We start from the raw sequence: 19,258 nt of genomic DNA, 5'->3' as shown, positions 1-19,258 counted from the left end.
ATGGCATTGAATCTATAAATAACCTTGGGCAGTATGGCCATTTTCACGATATTGATTCTTCCTATCCATGAGCATGGTATGTTCTTCCATTTGTTTGTGTCCTCTTTGATTTCACTGAGCAGTGGTTTGTAGTTCTCCTTGAAGAGGTCCTTTACATCCCTTGTAAGCTGGATTCCTAGGTATTTTATTCTCTTTGAAGCAATTGTGAATGGAAGTTCATTCCTGATTTGGCTCTCTGCTTGTCTGTTACTGGTGTATAAGAATGCTTGTGATTTTTGCACATTAATTTTGTATCCTGAGACTTTGCTGAAGTTGCTTATCAGCTTAAGGAGATTTTGGGCTGAGACAATGGGGTTTTCTAAATATACAATCATGTCATCTGCGAACAGGGACAATTTGACTTCTTCTTTTCCTAACTGGATACCCTTGATTTCTTTCTCTTGCCTGATTGCCCTAGCCAGAACTTCCAACACTATGTTGAATAGGAGTGGTGAGAGAGGGCATCCCTGTCTTGTGCCAGTTTTCAAAGGGAATTTTTCCAGTTTTTGCCCATTCAGTATGATATTAGCTGTGGGTTTGTCGTAAATAGCTCTTATTATTTTGAGGTACGTTCCATCAATACCGAATTTATTGAGCGTTTTTAGCATAAAGGGCTGTTGAATTTTGTCAAAAGCCTTTTCTGCATCTATTGGTTCTTTCTGCATCATGTGGTTCTTGTCTTTGGTTCTGTTTATATGTTGGATTACATTTATTGATTTGCGAATGTTGAACCAGCCTTGCATCCCAGGGATGAAGCCCACTTGATCATGGTGGATAAGCTTTTTGATGTGCTGCTGAATCCGGTTTGCCAGTATTTTATTGAGAATTTTTGCATCGATGTTCATCAGGGATATTGGTCTAAAATTCTCTTTTTTTGTTGTGTCTCTGCCAGGCTTTGGTATCAGGATGATGTTGGCCTCATAAAATGAGTTAGGGAGGATTCCCTCTTTTTCTATTGATTGGAATAGTTTCAGAAGGAATGGTACCAGCTCCTCTTTGTACCTCTGGTAGAATTCAGCTGTAAATCCATCTGGTCCTGGACTTTTTTTCGTGGGTAGGCTATTAATTGTTGCCTCAATTTCAGAGCCTGTTATTGGTCTATTCAGGGACTCAACTTCTTCCTGGTTCAGTCTTGGGAGAGTGTAAGTGTCCAGGAAATTATCCAGTTCTTCTAGATTTTCTAGTTGATTTGCGTAGAGGCATTTATAGTATTCTCTGATGGTTGTTTGTATTTCTGTGGGGTCGGTGGTGATATCCCCTTTATCATTTTTTATTGCGTCTATTTGATTCTTCTCTCTTTTCTTCTTTATTAGTCTTGCTAGTGGTCTGTCAATTTTGTTGATCTTTTCAAAAAACCAACTCCTGGATTAATTGATTTTTTGGAGGGTTTTTTGTGACTCTATCTCCTTCAGTTCTGCTCTGATCTTAGTTATTTCTTGCCTTCTGCTAGCTTTTGAATGTGTTTGCTCTTGCCTCTCTAGTTGTTTTACTTGTGATGTTAAAGTGTCAATTTTAGATCTTTCCTGCTTTCTCTTGTGGGCATTTAGTGCTATAATTTCCCTCTACACACTGCTTTAAATGTGTCCCAGAGATTCTGGTATGTTGTATCTTTGTTCTCATCGTTTCAAAGAACATCTTTATTTCTGCTTTCATTTCATTATGTACCCAGTAGTCATTCAGGAGCAGGTTGTTCAGTTTCCATGTAGTTGAGCGGTTTTGATTGAGTTTCTTAGTCCTGAGTTCTAGTTTGATTGCACTGTGGTCTGAGAGACAGTTTGTTATAATTTCTGTTCTTGTACATTTGCTGAGGAGTGCTTTACTTCCATTATGTGGTCAATTTTGGAATAAGTGCGATGTGGTGCTGAGAAGAATGTATATTCTGTTGATTTGGGGTGGAGAGTTCTATAGATGTCTATTAGGTCCGCTTGGTGCAGAGATGAGTTCAATTCCTGGATATCCTTGTTAACTTTCTGTCTCGTTGATCTGTCTAATGTTGACAGTGGAGTGTTGAAATCTCCCATTATTATTGTATGGGAGTCTAAGTCTCTTTGTAGGTCTCTAAGGACTTGCTTTATGAATCTGGGTGCTCCTGTATTGGGTGCATATATATTTAGGAGAGTTAGCTCTTCCGGTTGAATTGATCCCTTTACCATTATGTAATGGCCTTCTTTGTCTCTTTTGATCTTTGATGGTTTAAAGTCTGTTTTATCAGAGACTAGGATTGCAACCCCTGCTTTTTTTTGTTCTCCATTTGCTTGGTAGATCTTCCTCCATCCCTTTATTTTGAGCCTATGTATGTCTCTGCATGTGAGATGGGTCTCCTGAATACAGCAGACTGATGGGTCTTGACTCTTTATCCAGTTTGCCAGTCTGTGTCTTTTAATTGGAGCATTTAGTCCATTTACATTTAAGGCTAATATTGTTATGTGTGAACTTGATCCTGTCATTATGATATTAGCTGGTTATTTTGCTCATTAGTTGATGCAGTTTCTTCCTAGCCTCGATGGTCTTTACATTTTGGCATGTTTTTGCAATGGCTGGTACCGGTTGTTCCTTTCCATGTTTAGGGCTTCCTTCAGGGTCTCTTGTATGGCAGGCCTGGTGGTGACAAAATCTCTAAGCATTTGCTTATCTGTAAAGGATTTTATTTCTCCTTCACTGATGAAACTTAGTTTGGCTGGATATGAAATTCTGGTTGAAAATTCTTTTCTTTAAGAACGTTGAATATTGGCCCCCACTCTCTTCTGGCTTGTAGAGTTTCTGCCGAGAGGTCTGCTGTTAGTCTGATGGGCTTCCCTTTGTGGGTAACCCGACCTTTCTCTCTGGCTGCCCTTAAGATTTTTTCCTTCATTTCAACTTTGGTGAATCTGGCAATTATGTGTCTTGGAGTTGCTCTTCTGGAGGAGTATCTTTGTGGCGTTCTCTGTATTTCCTGAATTTGAATGTTGGCCTGCCCTACTAGGTTGGGGAAGTTCTCCTGGATGATATCCTGAAGAGTGTTTTCCAACTTGGTTCCATTTTCCCCCTCACTTTCAGGCACCCCAATCAGACGTAGATTTGGTCTTTTTACATAATCCCATACTTCTTGCAGGCTTTGTTCATTTCTTTTTCTTCTTTTTTCTTTTGGTTTCTCTTCTCGCTTCATTTCATTCATTTGATCCTCAATGGCTGATACTTTCTTCCAGTTGATCGAGTCGGTTACTGAAGCTTGTGCATTTGTCACGTATTTCTCGTGTCATGGTTTTCATCTCTGTCATTTCGTTTATGATCTTCTCTGCATTAATTAGTCTAGCTGTCAATTCTTCCACTCTTTTTTCAAGATTTTTAGTTTCTTTGCGCTGGGTACGTAATTCCTCCTTTAGCTCTGAGAAGTTTGATGGGCTGAAGCCTTCTTCTCTCATCTCGTCAAAGTCATTCTCTGACCAGCTTTGATCCGTTGCTGGCGATGGGCTGCGCTCCTTTGCAGGGGGAGATGCGCTCTTATTTTTGAATTTCCAGCTTTTCTGCCCTGCTTCTTCCCCATCTTTGTGGTTTTATGTGTCTCTGGTCTTTGATGACGGTGACGTACTGATGGGGTTTTGGTATAGGTGTCCTTCCTGTTTGATAGTTTTCCCTCTGACAGAAGGACTGTCTGTTGGTCTGTTGGAGATTGCTTGAGGTCCACTCCAGACCCTGTTTGCCTGGGTATCAGCAGCAGAGGTTGCCGAAGATAGAATATTGCTGAACAGCGAGTGTACCTGTCTGATTCTTCCTTTGGAAGTTTCCTCTCAGGGATGACTCCACCCTGTGAGGTGTGGGGTGTCAGACTGCCCCAGTGGGGGATGTCTCCCAGCTAGGCTACTCAGGGGTCAGGGACCCACCTGAGCAGGCAGTCTGTCCGTTCTCGGATCTCAACCTCCACGTTGGGAGATCCACGGCTCTCCCCAAAGCTTTCAGACAGAGTCGTTCCCCTCTGCACCGGCCCCCGCTGCTTTCCCTATTGGACCTCAGCTGTGGGCTGTCCCCAGAGGTGGAGTCTACAGAGACAGGCAGGTTTCCTTGAGCTGCTGTGAGCTCCACCCAGTTCGAGCTTCCCAGCGGCTTTGTTTACCTACTTAAGCCTCAGCAATGGCGGGCGCCCCTCCCCCAGCCTCGCTGCTACCTTGCGGATAGATCGCCGTAGACTGCTGTGTTAGCAGTGAGGGAGGCTCCGTGGGCGTGGGACCCTCCCCGCCAGGTGTGGGATATATTCTCCTGGTGTGCCTGTTTCCTTAAAGCGCAGTATTGGGGTGGGAGTTACGCGATTTTCCAGGTGTTATGTGTCTCAGTTCCCCTGGCTAGGAAAACGGATTTCCTTCCCCCTTGCGCTTCCAGGTGAGGCGATGCCTCGCCCTGCTTCAGCTCACGCTGGTCAGGCTGCAGCAGCTGACCAGCACCGATTGTCCGGCACTCCCTAGAGAGATGACCCCAGTACCTCAGTTGAAAATGCAGAAATCACCGGTCTTCTGTGTCACCCGCGCTGGGAGTTGGAGACCGGAGCTGTTCCTATTCGGCCATCTTGCTCCGCCCCCGAGGAAAACTTAAATGTCCCTTTTATCCCCCCCAAATTATTCCAGTGAGTTTGAGTGACTTTTCATAATTCAATTACTCAAATCAACCCAGAAATCTAAACTGTTGAATATGAAAGAAATGCTGGTTCAAACAGGCTTAAGAAAAAAAATATTGATTCACTTAAGTGAGAAGGCCAGAAAGAATGCTAACTGCATACAGGATTGGATTCAGAGGCCCAATGATGTCATCAGAAATTGGTTTCTCTCCAGCTCTTGGCTCTGTTTTCCACTGAGTTGGCCTCTTTCTCTGGCTTCACATCATGGCCGCTGACAGCTCCAGGAACATAATCTCTCATGATTAGCTCCAACTGGACTATCTTGGCTGCCACATATAACCCTGAATCTCTGTGGCCAAGGAGATAGACTCTACTCTGATTAGCCATGCCTGAGGCTCATTCTTAGCCCTGAATGAATTGTGGCTTTCACCCCCAGTTAAATTTCTGTTATTTTCAGCTGAGTGCATTTCAACTAATGCAGATTTTGATACCAGGAAATAAAGCAGTGTAGAAAACAGACTGGTTTAATGAAAAGATAAAGGATACAGAACAGAGAAGACTCTATTATTTCTTTCTAGTAAGTTGGTAATCTTTTTATACTATATTGAGTGTATCCATTAAACTATGGCCTTCCTTATGATGAAACTGTCAATGTGCCTACCAAGGCTGTAGCATTAGAGACTTGGTAAGAAACATGTTTAGACTGTTTTTAATACTTCTTGAGGCCATCAATAAAATCTTATAAGAGATAAACAGGTTGAATGTGGCCCACTGTAAGCACCTGAAGAAGCAAAAGTAGCTTAAGAGGATTATTTTCTGTAATCCAAAATTATGAAATGTTTAGGTTACAGAAATAAATTATCTACTTTAATAAATACTAATGCTGGTACAGGTTGGAAAGTAGGTAGTTTGGAACAATATATGATTAAGCCACAAGAAAGACATGAGACTTAGTTCCAATTAAGTATTCTCTGCCTGAGAAAGGATACAACATATTGATGTCCACCAACCTAAGGTTATGGCTTCAGATCTCTTCCAGGGGCAGACCAAATGTAGACAGAAGTCCTTCAACTCAAATTCTAGAAAACAGTGATTTGTTGCTTAGGAGACCAAAGTTCCAAACTCAAAGACCATGACCACACTAATATCTACTGGTGTGGTTATTATGCAATGAAAACTACAAATACATATGGACCAAACGCCTGCTAAAACTTGAAGAAAATAATAAAGAAATTCCAAGCTTGATCATAAATAGCTATAACTTAAATATTAAATCCCTTGGACACACACTTTACAGAGAGTAAGTACTGTATCTGTGTAGCACAAGAAAGGGCATCCTATCTCATGTCCATCTCATATAAAAATTGATGGATATGAGTAATCTCCCCAGGAGACAGGACATGGGGTAATAGAGGAAGACTGACAAGTGAACTTACCAAAGAGCAGAACTGGATGCTGCTATAATGTAACACAAGTAGTCACTGCACGGCCAGGTCAGAAAGTCCTCGTTATGTCCAGCCGGCAGGCTCTGGTTTATGCTATGTTCCAGTGAACCATGTGTGCTACTGCCCTTTTCCACAATTTTCATTGTGCTTATCCTGTTATTTCTCCACGATTTTATATTAAATTTGTTAAGGGAAGATAACAGTGTCTTAGCCTTAATACAATTAGAAGCTACAATTATGTAAGAGGAAGAGCAACTCAACCAAAAATCTGGAATTATAACAGTGAAGACTTTGAACTGTCTCGTTTGGGGAAAACTGAATGTATTTCATGCTGGTGTGAAGATTGTAAGGATGTGTATTTAGTTGGGAAGAAGCTAAGTTTGGATGTGAAGTCATCAAAGGGGTAAAATATATTTAACATTTGCTTAAATCCTCAACACCTATCCCAAACTTTCCCTGTTACATAAGAGCACTAGAGTTTGAATATTGACTACCATTTGAAGAAGAGTTCCTGAATTGTCCTACTCAGTAAGGATAGTCTCTTCTCTCCAGCTGGTAATTAGTTCAAAACTGAGGATCAAGCCAATGATTCATTCAAGGATAAAGGTGCACCCTAAATTATCTGTATTACAATGAAGATAAGTATTTCTATTTAATGTTTGATGCAAAAGTGCTTTCTCTATCCCTGGACATGAACAGGAAGTCAATGGGACGAAGCCAGAGCAGAAGATGACTGAGCAGAAATTAACAAAGTACATCAGTCTCAGCATGTCCTTGATGAGTACCTGGAACAACTAATCTTGGGAGTCTGTGATTCCTCTAGACTACCAGTCATGTAAGATTTTAAATGTTATTATATTTATTGTTTTAAGAGACAGGGTCTTGCTATGTTGCTCAGGCTGAACACAAATTTTTAAATGTTATTTTTTAAGTCAGGTTTTCTCTTACTTGCAGCCAAAAACACCCTGACTGATAGGCTATCTATAGGCTAATGACACTCTATCAGTTGAAAATTGCAGTCAGCTGCAAGAAACAGAAATCTGAATAAGGGTTGCTTAAACACATTAGGTGTTTGGCTTTTCTCCAGAAAGATGACATTCGGAGGTACATAGTCCAGAGCTGACACACTGACTATATTCCAGGCTTCCTCTATCATTTTGTTCATCCTTCTTTAGCGCATGTTTTTTACATTATCACAAGTTAGATACATCAGTATTTTAATCCGTAAGAAAATAGCAAAAGATCAATGAGTCTTCTCCCCTGTTTTAGTTTTAGTTCTCAGAATTACCTCACAATTACTATATACATTTTATTGACAGAACTGTGTCATGTGACCATCCAATGTGCAAGGGAAATGCAGATTTTATAGCTGAACCTATGTATACTACCAAAACAATCAGAACTGTATTCATAAGGTAGAAGGGAAGAATGATATTAGGTAGGCAAACTAGCCATCTCTGCCACACCCCCAAATTTATGTTTCCAGCTCAGATCTTCCCTTTGATCTCTTGACTTATACATCAAACTTACCATTTAAACTCTCCATGCTTGTGGAGTATAAACACCTCTAACTAAATATGAAAAACTAAAGCTATTGATCTCCACATGCAATCTGCCCCTCTGTGATAATTTTGTGTACCAACTTGACTGGGCCACAGTATACCCAGATATTTGGCCCAACATTATTCTGGATGTGTCTGGTGAGAGTGGTTTTGAATCTTTTCAATCTGTAGACTGAGTAAAGCAAGTTGCCCTCCATAATGTGAGTGGGGTTCACCAATCACCTAAAGATTTAAAATAATAGAAGGGCTTATTAAGAGGCAATTCCTCCTGCCTAACTGTTGAACTGGGACATCAGTCACTTCCTGCCCTCAGATCAGAACATATACCATTGGCTTTCTTAGCTCTCCAGCTTAATAAATGACTATCTTGAACTTCTCAGCTTTCTAGTCATGTGAATCAATTCCTTATTTTATATATTTAAACTGTTGCATGAAACATGTACATAATTTTCCACTTCTCTGGAGAACCTATTCATCCTATTTTTCTAGAGAACCCTAATATACCTTCCTAAAGTCATTCCCATCTCAGTAAATACTACTACCACCTAGCCATTGAACGGCCCTACCATTTACCCAAGTGTACCTATAAAAACCTAGTAATAATTCATTCAACTGTTATTCACCCCTTTCTGTGCATTGAATTTATCACCACATTGAATCAGTGCTTCCTTCCAGTGTATTTTAAATTCATTTCTCTCCAACTCTAATGCCACTACCTTGGTGAAGTCACCATTCTCCATACAGACTCCTGAAATGTCTTCTAACAGATTCCACTGCTTCTCTTAGTCCCTTCCAGTGAAATTTCCACATAGTTTTTAGAGTAATCTCTTAAAGCTGTTAATCAGATGACACTCTCCTGATCAACATTTTTCAATGGCTTACCATTGTATTTTATTTTACCATGAGCTACAGGGTTGCATAAAGTGGTTCCTCTATCTCTTTCCAATCTTATTTCATTCTCCTTCTTGCTTACTGCATTTCAGCCACATCAGTTTTTTTTTTTTTCTTTTCTTTCAATATACCAAGCCCTTCGTAATATCTACCTCTAGCTTTTTCATGTGGCTGGATTATGATTATTTAGATCTTCTCCAATTGGTATTGCTCATCTTCTCCAGTCAATCATTCATTATTTAATTATATGGCCCTTCATAGCAGTTACTCACAATCTATCATCCAAATTTGTGATTATTTTTCATTTGCCATTGTCTCACTCCCCAACTACAATATGTACTCCACCAGGACAAGAAACTAGTCTTTGAAGTTAGTTGATACAGCTAAGTCCTAGCACAATGCTAGCACTTAATCAAAGGCCAGAAAGTTTACTGAGTGAATTTATTCATTCATTCAACAAATATTTATTAAGGTCTTAGAAGGAACTGTTCTGGGCACCAGGGATACAGCAGTGAATTAAAGGGCCAGAGTATTGCTTTTATGGAGTTTACCCTTCAAGAAGGAAGACAGAGATTAAACAAATAAGTGATATGTCAGAAGGAGAAGCTTTTTTAATGAAAAGAGCCCTCTGGACATTTATTCAGACTATTTTCTCTTTCTCTGGACTTAGACAAAGTCTGGATGCTGAGAGAATACTAGAGGGTTTGGCACATACCATCCCTTCCAAATGAACCCTTGGAGCTTGCAAATGCCGTCATGCATCCTGGGCAACTGACTGAAGTGTCAGTTATCCTGACATCTATACAAGAGGCTAATATTGTCTATGGACCACTGGGGGCTAAATGCTTGTTGACTGAGATAATGATCAGATAGACAAACATACAACAGTCAAACTGTGAAGATTCACAATCTTGATTATGCCAAGGCCAAAAAAAGTCAACAAAATGGAATACGATGTACTGATCACAAATGCCAAAATACTGAACCAAAAGGAAGCTGGAGTTGTATTAGAAGAGAAAAATGGAATAAATGGGATACCAGATTAGATTACTGCCTGTCCGCCAAACTTATGTAGGACTGGCTGCCAGTTGTGGAAACATGAAGGACAAATGGCATGCCATCCCAAACCGCCACCCGAGTTTCTTGCCAAGGCTGCCTGTTGCACAGCTGGGCCTCCCTTGGCAAACTGGTTCATGTTCTCTCTCCATTTATTAACAATTGCTTCATTGTTGTTGATACTAAGTACCAAATAATTCTAACTTTTTTTTATAGCTGATGAAATTAATTGGCAAATTCAGACTCTGGGGGTTATTTTGCCAATAATTTCTTGCCCAGATTTGAGATGATATTCATTTTCAATGCGACTGTATGTTCACAAGCTCTGGTGACATCTTTGAGTCATGCATTTCTGCCTCAGAGTGTTACATGCTTTGAGAGTTTACTTGGCACAGTGAGCAGAAGCCAAATGTACATGGAGGGAAGTCTAAGCAAATGTTTCAAGTGAACAACAACAATAACAACAATGTTTTAAAAACTAATATTTACTGAAATAGGTACTTTTCTAAGCATTTTATTATGCATTATTTTCCTCAGTGCAACTGAACTGTTAAATGGGTGCAATTAGTTTCTCTCTTTTACCAAAACAGGAAATAGGCAAAGTGGAAACATATCTGAAGTGTGTAGCCATTGTTTTGCAGGAGGCAGAAAAGCAAAGTGGTGATAGGAAGGAAAGTACCAGGATAGCAAATAACAAATTACTTACTTAGGTTTTAATCAACACATTTTACCACTATGGGGTTCAAATTGACCACAAACGAAAAGAATAGTCAGTCCATTTCTTTAAGAAATCATGGAAAATGTTTTGCTGTGCCTCCTAACCAGCACTTCTTGTTACTCCATAGACATATGTATAAGGGTAGATTATTTCATTATCACTGCAACGCTCATCAGAAGCTAGTCAGGAATACATCGACAAGCCAATCTACACAGAAACTGTGCATTACTCCATGGTATCTATGAGATTATGGGACGCTGGGAATGTATTCTACTCATTTTTCTATCCCCAATACTTTACATAGCCCTGACACATAGAAAGCAATTACTAAATGATTTTTGAGTGAACAAGTCCACAATTCTATTAGCTCCCACAAATAAAATAAAAGAGGGTGCGTACTTATTATGAGTAGAAGCCCTACAATTGGGGCAGAATGGCAAATAGATTTCATCTCATCAGCCAATACCAATAGAAAGGTAGCGGCTGTCTATACTGATGTGTTGAGTAGGATTTTGACACTGCATCAGGTCTTTGTATAGAAAAGATCCTTCGACATATTTGATTAATGTCTTTCAAGTGTTTAGGAACAAAGACATGGAAATATACATGTCATGTAATTGAAGCTGTTAAGATCTTTCCAGATAACTAAAAGAAGTCATAGAATATATATGATTTAATCAGTGATTTCACCATAATATGAGCAAATTGTTGGGTATGCAAGTATCATAATTATTTTTTGACATTTGCTCTAAGGATTGAAACATGGAATAATGTAAAAATTACAAACACGAATCCACTTAGGTGCCTTCTCTCATTAAAATCAACCTCATTCAGCTGCATCAGAGAGTCCTAGATTAATGAGAACACACAAAAATCGGGACCATTATTTTTATATTCAAATGTTCTTAGCAAATTCTTAGGTATATGTAATTTCAGTTAATCTCTCAAGTCCAAAATCCACATCAAATGTTGTCTTGCAGCCTGCTTTAAGTCCCTGTCTTCTGCATCCAATAAGAGATAGAGAAAGCTTCATTGTAGCTACACAATTGTCTTTACTGAAATCAGGAAAAAGATGGCCTTGGATCTTTCTGTCATACTGGAATGAGGGCAAATCTATTCACTAAAATTTATTTTGGCTTTATTTTTCTTTATAGAAAGTTTGAAGTATAATTTCAACTTGATAGTTTTGCCACAAATATCACTCCTTAATTTTGATTCATTCTATTTTCTGCAGAAGTTTGTTCATAATCTACACTGTCCTAGGTTGGAGATACAAGTAGAACATGTTCCTTATCCTTAAGCTTAGTCTACTACAAACTAATCAAAGAAAAAAATACATACACACACATTTTTAAAGCCTCCTTCCCCATATGTTCTTAGATACAACACCAAAACCTGTAAAAGAGTAAATTGACTTTATCAAAATTAAAAACATTGGCTCTCCAAAAGACACTATTAAGAGAAGTAACACAATACACAAACGGAGAAAAAAAATGGAAAAGCATATATCTGAAAAAGGACTTGATTCTAGAATATATAAAAAATACTCAAAACTCAATAAGTAAACAAACAGTCCATTTTTTAAATGGCAAAATTTTTGAACAGACACTTTAGTAAAGGTACCAAATGGATAGCAAAAAAAGTATGTGAAAAGATGTTCAACATTATCAATAACTAAGAAAAAGCCAAATAAAAGCACTATGAGATATTGCTATAAATCTATTAGAATGTCTAAGATTAAAGATTGACCATGCCAAGTGTTGATGAGTATGAAGAGAAACTGAAACACTCACACATTGATAGGAAAGTAAAATGATACAAACACTTTGGAAAATTGGCAGTTTCCTAAAAAGTTAAACATTAAATATAACACTTAAAGTACAAGCAAAGAAAAAAATAGATAAATTAGATTTCATCAAAATGAAAAACCTTTATGTTTCAAAGGATATAATCAAGACAGTGAAAAGACTTCCTATAGACTGGGAGGAAATTTTTGAAAACCACATATCTGATAAGGATCTAGTGTACAGAATATATTAAGAACTCTTCCAATTCAACAATAAAAAGACAAAGAGCTCAATTTAAAAATGGGCAACTAATTTGAATAGCCATTTTTTCAAAGAGAGATACAAATGGCCAATAAGCACATGAAAAGATATTCAACATCATTAGTCATTAGGAAAATGCAAATCAAAACTGCAGTGTTGCTATTTCACATTGACAAGGATGGCTGTAATAGAGAGAGACAGATAATAAGTTCTGGTGAGAATGTGGAGAAACAGAAACCCACACACACTACTGGTCATGATACAAAACAGTGCAGCTACTTTGTAAAACAGTCTGACAGCTCCTCAAGAGGTTAAACACATTAACAAAAAAGTTATCGTATGTTTTAGTCCATTCTGTATTGCTATAACAGAATACCTTAGATTTGGTAATTTATAAAGAAAAAAGGTTGATTTGCCTCCTGATTCTGGTGGCTGTAAAATCTAAGATTGGGCAGCTGCATCTGGTGATGGTCTCAGGCTGCTGCAACTCATAGCAGAAAGTGGAAGGGGAGCTGCATGTGCAAAGAGCTCACATAGCTAGAGAGGGAGCAAGAGAGCAAAACCAAAGAAGACAGGCTGTTCCAACAGTCTGCTGTCTCCTATTGTTAATCCATTCCCATGAGAGTGAGAATTCACTCACTACCAAGCCATTCATGAGAGACACACCCCTACAACTCAAACACCTCCCACTAGGCCCCACCTCCCAACACCACACAGTAGGGAGCACATTTCAACATGAGTTCTGGTGGGGACAAACAAATCATATCCAAACCACAGCCCCATGTGACCCCACAATTCTACTCCTATCCACACCTAAGAATTGAAAACCTATTCACACAAAAACTTTTACATCAGTTTCCATAGCAACATTACTCATAACTAAGAAGTGGAAACATAAATATCCATCAACTAATGAATAAAATATGGTATATCCTTATCATGGAGTATTATTCAGCCTTAAAAGGAACGAAACACTGATACATGCTACGACATGAATAAACCTTGAAAACACTACGCTAAGTGAAAAACATCAGACACAAAAGACTACGTATTACATGATTCCATCCATCCGAACTGTCTCGAACAGGCAATTCCATCGGGACAGAAAGTAGATTAATGGTTCCAGAGGTTGGGGAGAGGGGGAAATTGGGAAGTGACTGCTAACAGGTACAGAAGTTTTTTGTGGAGGAGAATTATAAAAATATCCTGGAATCAGTGGTGATTGTTGTACAACCTTGTGAATATAAAAAAAATGAATTATACACTTTAAAAAGACTATTATGGCATATGAATTTATCTCAATTTAAACAATAACCATATCCTATACTGTCCAACCATTCCACTACCAGGTATTTACACTGAGATGAAAACATATGTCCCTACAAAAACATGTATACCAATGTTTACAGCAGCTGTATGTGCAATAGTGAAAAAATAATCCAAATATCCATCAACCAGAGAAAGATTATCACACTGTGGTGTACACCTACAATGGAATACGACTCAGTAATACAACTTTATAAACAATTGATGTTATGAACCACATGGATAAATCTCAAAATAAATATGCTGCATGAAAGAAGCCAAACCAAAAAAAGAAAAAAGAAAGCAAGCAAGCAACAACAGCACATACTGCACAATTTCATGTATATACAATTCTAGGAAATGCCAACTAATGTATAGTGACAGAAAGCAGACCAAGGTTGCCTGTGAATGTAAGAAGGGTTGCAAAGGGCATGATGGAATTTCCAAAAATGATGACTCTGTTCATTATCTGGGTTGTAGTGGTGGTTTCACAAGTATAATTGAGATAGCCAAGGAAAAAGTAGTCCCTAGAGAATCTCCCACCAGCCTGCGCTCTGGGAGGATGGGATGTAGCCTTGGGAAGTTCACACCATTTGCAGCAGGGAGGAGCCTGGCCTCTCCAGTTCCTGGTGGGTGACCTAGAATTTAGTCTGTGAGGTGGAGAGCCTGTTAGCAGGACTCCACCTCACTTTGTTGAGTTGTTTTTCCTTTTTGCCCAATAAATTCTGTTCCCCCTCACCCTTCAAACGGTCCGTGAGTCTAAATCTTTCCTGGTCCTGTGACAAGAACTCGTTTATTTCTACAACTTAATCATATATTGAAACATCAAATTGTACACTTAAAATACATGCAATGTATAGTATGTAGTATGTCTACTATACTTCGATAAAGCTCTTTTTAAAACATAAGCAATCTGCCACAAAAATGTTTTCTGCGCTGTGCTATTCTACTTCCCTTTGATTTTTGGAGCACTCAAAAGGCATACTCCTGTTCTAATGTGGCTGGCACCTAGTGACTCACCAAGGGATAATGGCAGAAACATTGAAGGCACAGCAACTCCATACCCAAACTTCACCCTGACCCTGCAGAGGTGTAGGAAGAGACTGATGGCACGAGCAACAGTACTGATGCTAACCTGATTTGTTCAGAGATGCTTTGCTGGGACTGTCTGGTTAATCTGCTGTGCTCCCTGCTTCCTTTGGACTGTAGAGTGTGGCTTCATTGATTCTCATCATCCTCTCAGCTCCCAAGTCATCCCAAACCCAGAAAACCACATGAACCTCAATGACATGTAAGTTTCTTCACAAGATATGTGGAAAGTTAAAATTTGAGACCCACAAAGTCATCATCTTCTAACGTCACCACACTATATAGCTCCCCTGAATGTGTAAAAAGAAAAATCAAGAAATCTACATTGCATACCAATTCGTAGTATATTTCCAAAATGACACATGCTGCGTCACTCTGACGCTGGATGAGCCTCAGAGAGGGGCTTACACAGCTGTAGGTTTGCTGAGTCAGGGGCTTTTGAACGGAGGCTTTTGAAGTGTTCTGCGCCCTGCCTGTATACACTACAGGGATTAGGAGCATGCTTAGTTTGGAGACATTTTACAGTAACAAAGCATTGCTTAAGTCCTGTTCATTACTGATCTGCTTTTTTTCCTAAGCAATACAGCTTAACCAGCCTGAAAGGCAATGCTTGAAGCCTGGGGGAAAATGAAAGCTGCCCAAAAATGCTGAAATAAGGAAAGATTCTTCCTAAGGAGCTGATAAAAGAATGTAGCCCTCCTCCACTCCCCTCAAAGGAAAGCTCATGCAAAGGTTACTTTCCTTGTGATTAAGAGTCTTCACAATTAAAAATTTTAAGTGGCTGATTGAAGGATAATATAGCAGATTTCATTCAGCCTCGCATACCTCAAGGGAAACTCAGCTTTCCTTGATTACTTTTACTGCACATGCACATTTTCCCTTAGAAATAAAAATTAAACCTTTGTACAATTGCTTCCAATAGCATTTTCTCTTCACGCTAATAATGGTTTTCACGAAACAGCTGTACCAAATTAAAATGTTCCTTTTTAAAAATTTCATAGAGTTATCAAGAAACTGATGTAAAATATGAATATATATAAGGATAAACAAACATCCATTGCTAACCATTCATCTTCTAAGTACCAAGGAGTGCTTCCCTCACCTCACCTTCCTATTTCTTTACCTTTTGGATGATTACTGTTATCAAAAAAATTCACAAATATATAAAAGGATAGAGATTATGAAAATCTCAAAAAGTAATTTATTCTTTCTCTTTTTTACACTGTCACACTTCCTTAAAGCGATATGGATAATCAGAAATTAAGTTGTATTTGCTGAAATCTTCAACTTTTAATTTTTTGATGATCTTATTTTTATAGACTTTGAGACAAAAAAAAAAAAAAGCAGGACCCAGAGAAGGACTGAAAGACTGCATGGGAGGTGTGGTCAGAGCAACAATAACAATGACCAACCTTTGTTAGATGCCTACTACTCCCCAGGCACTAATCCCATTGAATACACCTCCTCAAACACAGGCAATTGGTGTTTTTGTCCTCACCACTAAACAGATGCCAAAGCTGGGATTAAGCAAGGTCAAGATACCTGCTCACAGCCTTACTACCTATAAGTGCCAGAATTATGAACCACAACCAGGTCTTTGCAAGAAAAGTACATGCTCTTTTATAAGTGAGAAAAAAACTACAGAATATTAAATTGAAGCATTCCTTGTAATTTTCACTTGTAATATAGGAAGTACACTTGATTTATCCTTGTGAGATCAACTTTTAAAAACCATACCTCTTTGAGGAATATTTTTGTCCTCCAATTGCCTTTACGTTCTATCAATCATTAAAAACTTCAGCTGAATTAAATTTAAAGGAGTTTAATTGAGCAATGAATGATTTGCAAATCAGACAGGCCCCCAGAGTCACAGCAGATTCAGGCAGACTCCAGAGCAGCTACGTGGTAGAAGACGATTTATAGGTGAAAAAAGGAAAATGATGTACAGAAACCGGAAGTGAGGTATAGAAACAGCTGGATTGGTTACAGGTTTGTGTTTGCCCTATTTGAACAGTTAGAACACTCAGTAGTCTATGAGTGGTTCAAGTATAGCTGCTGGGATTGGCCAAGACTCAGCCACTGTTACAACGTATTACTCCTAAGTCAGGTTTTCAATTTTGTCTGCCAATTAAGCTAGATTACAGTTCATCCACAAGGACTCAAATACGGAAGTATGGAGTCCTTCTCAGGCCATATTCAGTTTGCTTTGACACAATCAGCTAGATTCTCCTTTCCTACATTGTCAAAACTGCTGATGAGGAGCCTGCTTGTTGCTTTCCTCACCCTTCTGTCCAGTGTTTCCCCTTGGGGCTGTGAAAACAACACTTGGAATATTGAGATTTTGAACAAGAGTATATGCAGCTCTAAGATGACCTCAGCAGGAAAGAAAAAAAAAAAAAGCTACAACACTCCACTTAATATATAAAACATCTTCTGTAAAGTTCTGGAACTCCCAAGTCATCTTTTTGGGTGAACTTTCTTATCCATCTACACACACTGAATTTTATATCCTCACCCCATAATATGTTCATTTATTACACATTCCCACTGTGCATTTTCCTGTGTGATAAAGATAGGATTCTCTAAGGTTTGGCACTTCTTCAAATTGGATTAGTTGGAGGATGTTTCAAAGGTAATGACTAACTTTCTGAAGGAAAACACACTTACCTAAAAGAAAAAAAATCATACCTGCATACACATGCACATACACTAACAAATCCCCCAATTTGGGGGCACGTATCCTGATATTATGAAGCAAAGAGACTAAAAGATTAGAAATGTAAAAGCTAGGCCAGGCACAGTGGCTCATGCCTGTAATCCTAGCACTTTGGGAGGCCAAGGTTGGCGGATCATCTGAGGTCAGGAGTTCGAGACCAGCCTGACCAACATGGTGAAACCCCGTCTCTACTAAAAATACAAAAATTAGCTGGGTGTGGTGGTGCACACCTGTAATCCCAGCTACTCAGGATGCTGAGGCAGGAGAATCACTTGAACTGGGAAGGTAGGGGTTGCAGTGAGCCGAGAATGCACCACTGCACTCTAGCCTGGGTGACAGAGCAAGACTTCACCTCAAGAAAAAAAAAAAAATTAAAAACTAAACTTAGTAGCAACATGCAGGAATAATACAACTAATACACAGTAACCATCATCCTGACACTCTGCCAGATACTTTACATGTATTAATTCATTTAATCCTCACCAAATCCAATGAGATAGTTCATATAACTTTTCCTGTTTTATTGATTAGGAAACAGAAACATGGAGAGATGAAGTAGCTTGCCCAAAACTGTGTATGTAGTAAGTATGGAAACCAAATCCAAATCGAAGGAGTCTAGCTCCAGAGTACAATGTTTTTTGTTGTTTCTACAATTTTCTTCCTTTTCTCACTGATTAGAACCAATATACTCTAGATATAGTGATTGCAGTCAATTTTTACAATAATTAACAAGTTTAATGAAGTGGCCTGCAGTATCCTAAATTTTTTCTACCTCCAGTTTAACTTTCAATTATAGCACTACATACTAGAATGGAATATTGACAGAATTAAGACTTCCTCCCCAAACTATAAATGGTGTTAAAGGCAAGAAGATATAAAACTCTGTCTCCGTTACATCTTTGTCCACTCAGATTTGATCCTAGCCTTTGAAAAAGTTACACACCTACTGAACCCAGATATAAAACGTGGTGATAAAAAATTCTGCTGTGAATTATTGGAAAACATTATTTCTGAGAAAGTATTACTTTAGGGATTAAAAAAAGAGCTTGCTCACTTCAGTCGATCTGTGTTTCAGTCTACCGTAGAAAGATGACATGTAAGTTGAGCACTTATTTTCTCTAGAGAAGTAGAATTCTTTCCGAGTAAGTATTGCGCACAGGCCCTCACGGGAGATCATCTTGATGTTCTGAGCAAAAAACCAATTAATCCTTTGTGCTCCAAAAAAGAAACTTTTTTTTTTTTTTTTTTTTGAGGCGGAGTCTCGCTCTGTCGCCGGGACTGGAGTGCAGTGGCCGGATCTCAGCTCACTGCAAGCTCCGCCTCCCGGGTTTACGCCATTCTCCTGCCTCAGCCTCCCGAGTAGCTGGGACTACAGGCGCCGCCACCTCGCCCGGCTAGTTTTTGTATTTTTAGTAGAGACGGGGTTTCACCGTGTTAGCCAGGATGGTCTCGATCTCCTGACCTCGTGATCCGCCCGCCTCGGCCTCCCAAAGTGCTGGGATTACAGGTTTGAGCCACCGCGCCCGGCCAAAAGAAACTTTTTATCAAACTTGAGAACACACCAGGCAGTGTGGTCTTTTGCTATATCTCCTTGACTCAGGATTTTCCCTGGGAAACTATGGCTTCAAAGTGTCCCATTAGTAATGTTTCGCTTGCCTATGATATTTGCTTCATTAAAAAGTTTCCAATCTGAAAAGACTCATTTCCAATTAGACTGTGTCTTGGTATTCTCACCATAATTCAATAAATATTTTGAGTACCCACTACGTGCAAAGTATTACATTAGGCACTATAATAAGTAACA

Source organism: Trachypithecus francoisi, unplaced genomic scaffold (assembly GCF_009764315.1).
Source record: "Trachypithecus francoisi isolate TF-2019V2 unplaced genomic scaffold, Tfra_2.0 Lachesis_group2, whole genome shotgun sequence".
Taxonomy (NCBI): Eukaryota; Metazoa; Chordata; class Mammalia; order Primates; family Cercopithecidae; genus Trachypithecus; species Trachypithecus francoisi.
The sequence above is the reverse complement of the archived record's forward strand: the minus strand, read 5'-3'. Positions refer to the sequence as shown.